The sequence below is a fragment of the Hibiscus syriacus genome, unplaced genomic scaffold (genome assembly GCF_006381635.1).
Source record: "Hibiscus syriacus cultivar Baekdansim isolate YM2019G1 unplaced genomic scaffold, ASM638163v2 tig00117034_pilon, whole genome shotgun sequence".
NCBI classification, from domain to species: domain Eukaryota; kingdom Viridiplantae; phylum Streptophyta; class Magnoliopsida; order Malvales; family Malvaceae; genus Hibiscus; species Hibiscus syriacus.
In genome coordinates, this window is record NW_024063533.1 from 6,792,772 (window position 1) to 6,801,294 (window position 8,523).

Here is an 8,523-nt window from a genome sequence, read left to right on the forward strand (position 1 = left end):
ACTATTATGCATTGAGATTCTTCATTTTTGCTTTGGTTTTTATTCCACTAAATTTTTTCCACCCCTCAACAACTCTTTCTTTTCAATTTTTTTTTTCTTTTTGGCTAGACTTTCTTTCAATTAAATCTTTTTCCCCTACTAATTTGTACCATAAAGGGATTGCAAAGCCCTAAAGTTCTTTGTTGATCCTTTTGCATGAAGGAAAATGTGCAAAAAAGTAAAGACCAATTATAGTGCTTTTGGTGCAATTGGATCCACCATCATTAATAGTTTTGACCTGATGGGACTCCCTTAAAAGGAGAGTGTGGGCCTTCTTTATTCTCATATTCTGCTTTGGAGTATCTATGAATTTCCGAGCATTCTCAATCATTGTGATTGGCATCAAATGTGGTCTTTGATTCAAATATTCCCTCCCACGTCTCTTCCGTTCTTCTCAACTTTAACCTTTTAACTATTCATTTAAAAAAATCCCATAGGCTTAAGTGTTGGTTAATAATTATTTCTAGGTGTTGTTTAATTAGTTCCTAGTTAAGAATGGTTTAATATATAATTTATTATTATATTTAAATTTAAAATATTAATTTTAGGGTAAAGTACATAAATAGTTCCCTGACTATATGGTGTTATTTCGTTCAGTCCCCCTACTATTAAAAGTTACAAAATGGTCACCTAACTATAAATATGTTTGAAACTCGACCTTTTCTATTTAAAATTTGTTATCGTTTGAGTTGGGCGTTAGCCTACTGACTAGGATATCGATATAGGGCATTATGGGGGTGTTAATCCTTCCCTGCAAGTAACTGAATCTCGAACTTGTTTTCTAATTAAGTACCTACAATTGTTATTTTAATAAGTTTCTTCTAAAAACAAATTTTAATAAAATGACAAAGTTGTTTGGGTGATCTAATAACATCGTAAAGAAAGATTGATGTTGAGTTCTCGGACCAAACATTTTCATTTTTTTAAAGAAAAACCCCCAAATCGTCAAAACCTTTTAAATATTTTGATTTTATAGACGTTTTGACATCTAGGCGATTTCACTGGAGACATTTAGAGAGTTAAAACATTAGTCGGTTGGTCATTGTCTTTGTAATGAAAGTTATGAATCCAACTTTATTTGATTGTTGATCCCTTTATTGTGTAAATAAAGTTTGCTCGCACTTGCAATTTAATTTATTTGTAAATAGTTTACTGATTTGTTAACTATTGATTACATATTTGATATTGTTACAGAAATAAAGAATTGTATTATTTATTTATGTTTGAGTTGTATTCTTTTCCTCACATATTGTACACTCACATTATCATATCAACAAGTTAAGTTTTGTTTTTAACCGTTTAAGTAAGAGTGATGAACTATTCCTTCATGAGATTTTCACCTCCTTATATGATAGTGGATCGTTTTCGGGATATATATCGATCTTATGTCTTCGTGTGGTTTTCACCACTATGCTATCATAGAGAGGTTTATCCTCTCGAATTGAACTTAGTTCAAATGAACTTATAATAGGCGAGGATATAGGGCCTTTCTAGCTTTAATAAGCAACATCAAGGACAATTTAAATTCCTTTAATTTAGAAATGAAATCAACATATAATGAACAATAGGAGTCAAACTTAGTTAAAGATAAATCCAATCTTAAAGGTGTTTTCGCACTCTTTAATCCTTTTAGACTATATTTTTAGCGAATAAATGCATGTGAACTAAAAAACATGTTGAAACATAATTTGATATTTTGATATATAATAAATGATTAATAATTCTTAAAAAATTAATATTATATTCAATTCGTCATTCGAATATATAAATTCTTTTTAGGGTTAAAAATTCCATTTTATTCCTTCTTGAAAAATTGAGTCATATACTGAAAATAATTTTGGAACAATTTTTTTAGGAGTTTCAAACTTTAATATATTTAAAAATTATTTTTAAGCAAAATAGTATCGATATTGTAAGAAAAACATTGATATTGTTCATGTGATATCGATGAGTATCGATGCTAAAAGCTTAAAAATACATAGTAATATCGAATACTGCTCAAGACAATATCGATACTGCTTATAGATTTGACAAAACAATAAGCAAAATTGGTATTGATACTCGTTTAGTAATGATACTATTTATAACAGTAGTATCAATACTTCAACTGGTAGTACTGATACTACCCTTATGCTTTTGAAAAATGTAAACTCTAGTATGCTAATTTGGTATCAATACTCCATGCAATATTGATACAACTTATAATAGTAGCACCAATACTTCTTTTGCACAGTACTGATACTCGTATTTCCCAACGACTATATTTTTGTAATTAATGCAAGAAGTATCAATATTCCAAGCTCGAGTATCGATACTCTAAGCCTGAGTACCGGTACTCCAAGTGTCTAAGCAACATTTATTGCGAGAAAACTTCATCCCAACGACTCCATGCAATATCGATACTACTTATAATAGTAGCACCAATACTTCTTTTGCACAGTATTGATACCCTTATTTCCCAACGACTATATTTTTGTAATTAATGTAAGTAGTATCAATATTCCAAGCTTGAGTATCGGTACTCTAAGCCTGAGTACCGATACTCCAAGTGTCTAGGCAACATTTATTGCGAGAAAACTCCAAGTCATATGTGAAGACAAAAAATCACATATAAAGCCAAAACAATCAAATAGAGCCAAATTTTAAGTTAACATTCTAAAATATTCTTTTTGCTTTCAAGAATACTTATGTACTCTTTTGTTTTATTCTCTCAAGTGATCTATTTGTTTTTGAATTGTACAAACACGCTCCCTGTAAGGGATTCTCAAAGTTTGCTATTTTTAATTTCTTATTAGGAAAGGTTGTAAGCAAAAGACTTTGGGGTATAAGTCTTAGTGTGTTGTAAAGTTACACCTTGTCCTAAAAAAATTGAATAAATTAGTGAATTCGTTAAAATCCTTAGTGTGGAAGCTAAGGTAGTGGATGCAAAATTCATTGAAGAAGTTGAACCATTCTAAAATTGGTTGTGTCAATTCTTCATTTCTTTGCAAAAAGCTTCCTTCAAATTTTTAATTGTCAATTCACATCCTCTTGGCTATTTCTTTCACACCCCAAAATCGAGGTTAATATTTTAATCTTGATGATTCAGAATGTTTATTGACTTTAATTCTAAATTTGGGCTAATTTGAATAAATGCTAATTTTAAAGATATTTCTTCAAAACATCATGAAAATTATTGACTTATCACGTAGTTTTACCAACTTATTTTTTAGTAATCAATTTTCCTCAAATTGTCGGTTTTAGAATTATGTTTAAAGTGAAATTCCTAAGTTTATTTTATTTCAAGTTATTTTCTTTGTTATCTCATAAATATTATCTTATTATCTTAAATGTTTTATTTTATATTATCGATTATATTATATTATTTAATTTTATTTTAAAATATATTTTGTAAACTATCTATTTTAGAGTTGAACTTTAAAATAGATTTCTATTTCTATCTCTATTTTAGTTGAATTTGATCTTATCAATTTGTAAATTATTTTTTTCCATAAAGCCTATATATTATCATGAAATAAATAGAGAACAAATTCATCTTCTCCTTTATTACTTCTTTTCAAATTCTGTGACTATTAATTTAGTTAGCTTTTCTAAGATTGTGTGGCCTCACTTCACTAAACCTTCGACTCAAGATTCTGACCACAAAAGTCTTTGCTCGTTAATATATTTATTGTTATATGATTTAAGGTGTGTGTCTTACCGTACTACAACCATTTTAATTTTGTTTAATATTTATTTTGTTTTATTGAATCTGTGATAGTTAAATTTGGATAGATGTCGTGGTGATATATCTGAATCTATATGTGTCTATATATGGTGCTAAATTTGTTTTGTAATAATTATTTGATTGATTGAAAATTGTTTTGAAGCATGAATATTTTATGATATTACTATATTAAATTCAATTCGGATAAATATGTTATGTGACACATGTTATATATCGACTTCGGAGTTTATGCTATCCATTCAAATTTTGAAATTTCTGTAAATGTTTTTACATTCAGATTGGATCAAAATTCATATATGTATATCTTGATGACATGTCATCCTGGGTTGGGATTGATATGGAAAGTTTAGTGCATTCACTTGATGGGGTGAATGCCACTTCGGATTTAGTGGTCGCTGCCTTTGTGACGGACCCCACTTCGTATGGTGTGTAGTAGAGAGTGGTTCTAGGGAATCTACTCTTCGGGCGGTGTACGACGTATGGGTGCAATACATTTGCATATTTATTCGTACCATGAATATTATGACTCTGACTATGATTATGCTTGTTTATTATTTTTTTTCTCTGAATACTTTGTTTATTCGCACATTTTGACTACACTGAGCTCTATAGCTCGCCCCTTTATTTCTCCCTTTCAGATATTCCAAGATGTTAGGATCGAATTGGCATCTCGAGGGTTTAAATTACATTTTTTTAATTATTTTATGATAAAATGATAATAACTATATAAATTATTTGAAAATATGATTTTATATCTATTAAAATTTCTGAATTAATTTTTGGATCACTTTGACTATCAATGTAACCTTCTAGATTTGACCATAACGTCTAGGTTGGATCTAGGGGTTACAATTTCATTGATTCTATTGACTCAACACATGTGGTTAAGATTTATTTTTTGAATAAAAGCATGTGAACTAGAAAACATGATGTTAGAATTTATTTTTTGAATAAAACATGTAGAATAGTGATCATGTTTGAGTAGGATTCACTGGATCATGTTTGGGTAGAAAAAACATACGAGGATTGGTTTTATTCGCTAATATTAGTTCTTACTACTTTGTCCATTATCTTATATGTACAAACTCATTTCTAATTTTGTTTATCCCTTTCTTTCATTTGCATATTCACAACATATAAATGTGTTAATTCGTAAGTGACTAACCAATATAGAAAGTTATTAATAATGAAACAAGGGTTTCTTGGCAACATAGTCGAATGAAGAGATACAAAAATGTTTTGATGATCTACAAGGAAAATCAATCGATGAAAGAAAGATCTCAAAGTCGATTGAAAAATCTTTTTGAAGATACAAAGACTAAGATACTCTCATAAAGATAAACATTAGATAGGACGAAAACGAGACGACTCTTTACAAAGATATGAAGATCATTCTCCCTAGGAATCTCATAGATACGGAGGTCTTAAGATTCACCAATTGATGATTCGAGAGGACGACAACAAACTTCATCAAGTGCAAAAGGTAGTATAACATCACGCTTGGTACAAAGAAAACCTTGAATACAAACATCTTATCATGGAAGGAGACTAGCTCAAAGAAACATAATCTTGTTTTTATTTGTAAAATTTGATTTCGAATTTTTAATTATTTTCATTACAAAGACAACAATATTATCGACTAGATATTGATTTATGGCGTTGCTAGAATACTAACTCTTCTTTATACATAACTGACTATTGAACTCATTTTCTGATTAAGTAGACCTATAATTGTTATTTTAATAATTTTCTCTTTAAAAATGAAAGTTTTTTGAACGATTCAATTGCATCTTAAACAAAGATAGATTATCACTCTTCAAATCACACATTTTCATATTATTAAAAAGAAAAACTTAAATGATCGAAATCCATTAAAGATTTCGATTTTAAAGACGCTTCAACGATGATATATTTCAATAGGAAACGTGATTGACCAAGTCGTCATCATCATCATTCATTTATGGATTACCTAACTGTTATGTTAAGCCGTTATGGCCTTTATTTATGACAACGTATGACACATCTTATAGCACCTGCTATATTAAAAAAAAGAATTGAAATATAATTTTATTATTGTATTAATTTTATATTTTATAATTAAAATAAATAAATTTATTATGCATTTTAATTTATCATTTAATAGTTTAAAAGGAATTCATTCACAGTTTTACTAATTTAGAGGACTTATAGTTTAAACTTGGAAATTACCCAGATTTAAACTGTGGCAACGTACCCATTTTTTATTGTCAAGACATTAATTTTGTTGTGATATCAAATGTAATAAATTGTTTGGCATGTGTTTACTTTTGTTTTTTTCACATAGTATTTTAAAGGATTTAATTTATATTAAGTGAATAAAAATATTTTATGTAAAATATATATTTATAAAATTTAGTTTAAAAAATAACTATAAGTGAAATGATAATATAGGTGAAATGATCAAATATATATTTATTAAGTTAAATTTATTATTTTAAAAAATAATAAAGAGTCGTAATAATAACTCAACCATTAATTTTATAGTATAGATAATAATTAATGAATTTAGGATCCATATCTAATTTATTAGAAAATAAAAAAATAAAATGTTTTTATTGTTTTAAAATGACGTATTTAAAATATTGTTATAATTCATATTTGAGAAAATATTTTATTTAAAAAATGTTAATTATTTTTTATTCAAACTATAGTTTTATTTTTATTTTACAAATTTCTCGTATATTTAGAACTTAGAAGTGCATTAAAATTCATATTAGACATGCTTTCAAAAATAAAAGAAAAATGTTTTATTAATTAACAATTTTTTATTAAGCTAAGGTAATTACAAAGTAGTATATATTCTAAATACTCTCAACCATTTGACAATGAACATTCAATCATCCTTGAAATCGCTTGTGTTCGAACTCATGACCTCTAAAAACAACAATGATTCCTTTAATCACTAAGGTGTGTTAATTCGTGCAATTAATTAACTATGTTATTTATATGATCTGCAATAGACTCATATGCTTATAGAAAATGCCCTTTACATTTTTCTGATATAATGTCTAAATTACTCGAACCTCTTCATTTTTAAATTAAAAAATATATATTTAAACATTTTCGATCGTATTCTCTTATTTATTATATTGACAATAATGCTAATCTAATGAAACCCATATATTAAAAATGATTTGACATTCAATTTTCATTATTAAAGATATTATCATGTATTAACATTTTGATGACCTAAATTATAGGCTTTAAGTATAAAACTTTAAATAAAACGTTATGAACTTTAAAAAAATTATTTGTCCCTAAAGATAAAAGTTTAAAACCCAGTTTTTTCTTTTTCTTTTTTAATTCCTGATTGATAAAAATTATTTATCATAGCTTATAAAATTAAAATTAGAATAAAATTAATAATGAATCTTATTTAGTTATAATTTTATTACTTTTAATATTTACGGTTGAATTTTGTGTCTGTCTTAGATTCACTTTTGTTCAAGTTAGAACCTTTTCGGGTTCAATTTTTTTTCTCTTCAAATTCAAACTCATTTTTATCACCTTTATTTAGAAGATTTAGCTTAATTTTATCAAAATTGATTTTGAGAAAGCCTATGATTGTCTTGAGTGGAGCTTTATTGACGATACTCTCAGAGATGTTGGTTTTCCAGGGCATCTCCATCGTCTCATCATGCGTTGTATCTCTTCTGTGTCTATTCATGTACTTTGGAATGGTGTTGCTTCATATTCTTTTACCCCTGTCGACATCGTTTTTCGCCCGAGTAGGGAAAAACTTAGTACGACTTGGGGTTTTTCTTTGAAAAGATTTTGAAATGTGAGGAGTCACCACCAACCATTTTAAGGTGCAATCGGGAAAACAGGGTGATTTTAATAAAACATTTTATTTTTATCAAAAGACCAAGTTCAGGGTCTACAAAAACCAGAAAATAGGTTCAGGAGTCAATTTCGCGTGGGGAATTATTAGCACCCCCACAATGCCAAAAAATTGGTACCTAGTTGATTACCTTATATTTAAAAATGAAAATTTTGGGTTCGAACTTTATCTAATTTGAAAATCGTTACGGATGCAAAGTTGAAAAGGGTATTCATTTATTAAAGCCAATAGATTTTGCCCCCTAGCATGAAGGCGGGGAGATCAGCTATTGTGCCTAATAATCGGACATTGCCTCGATATTTTAGAAATCATGATGCGGTCTTGAGAAGGATGTCGACCTATTTTGGGAATCATTAGTAGTCACCCTCTGAGCATGCTTGGGGGAGATATACTATTGACTCCATAATAAGTGAACATTGCCTTATGTTTGAAAATATATGCAATCAAACAATTTATTAACCCTAATTAAACTAAAGGTAGATTAAGGCTTTTCCTATCTTAAAGCGTCAAATTATGAATAATTAAAGAGCCTAGAGGCATAAACCTAAAAATGTAGGCTCTAATATTAATCCTATTTGATTTTAATTTGTTATTAAATCAAATAATCGAGATGATCCCTTGAGCATTTAGGCGAGGGCCAACTCAGATTACTCCCTAAATTAAAGGGACTAGATTGAAATCTAACCTAAAGTGGAGGCTCTAATTATCTAAATTGAGTATGTTAATTTAAAGTTCTACTTAATAGTTTAAGGACTAAAATGCAATGAAACTAAAGTCTAGGGACCTGCATGTATAAGTATAAAGTAGAAGGTCTAAATCTATAATAACTAAAGTTTAAAGACTAACCAATAAATCAAAGCTCTAATAATTGTGCTAA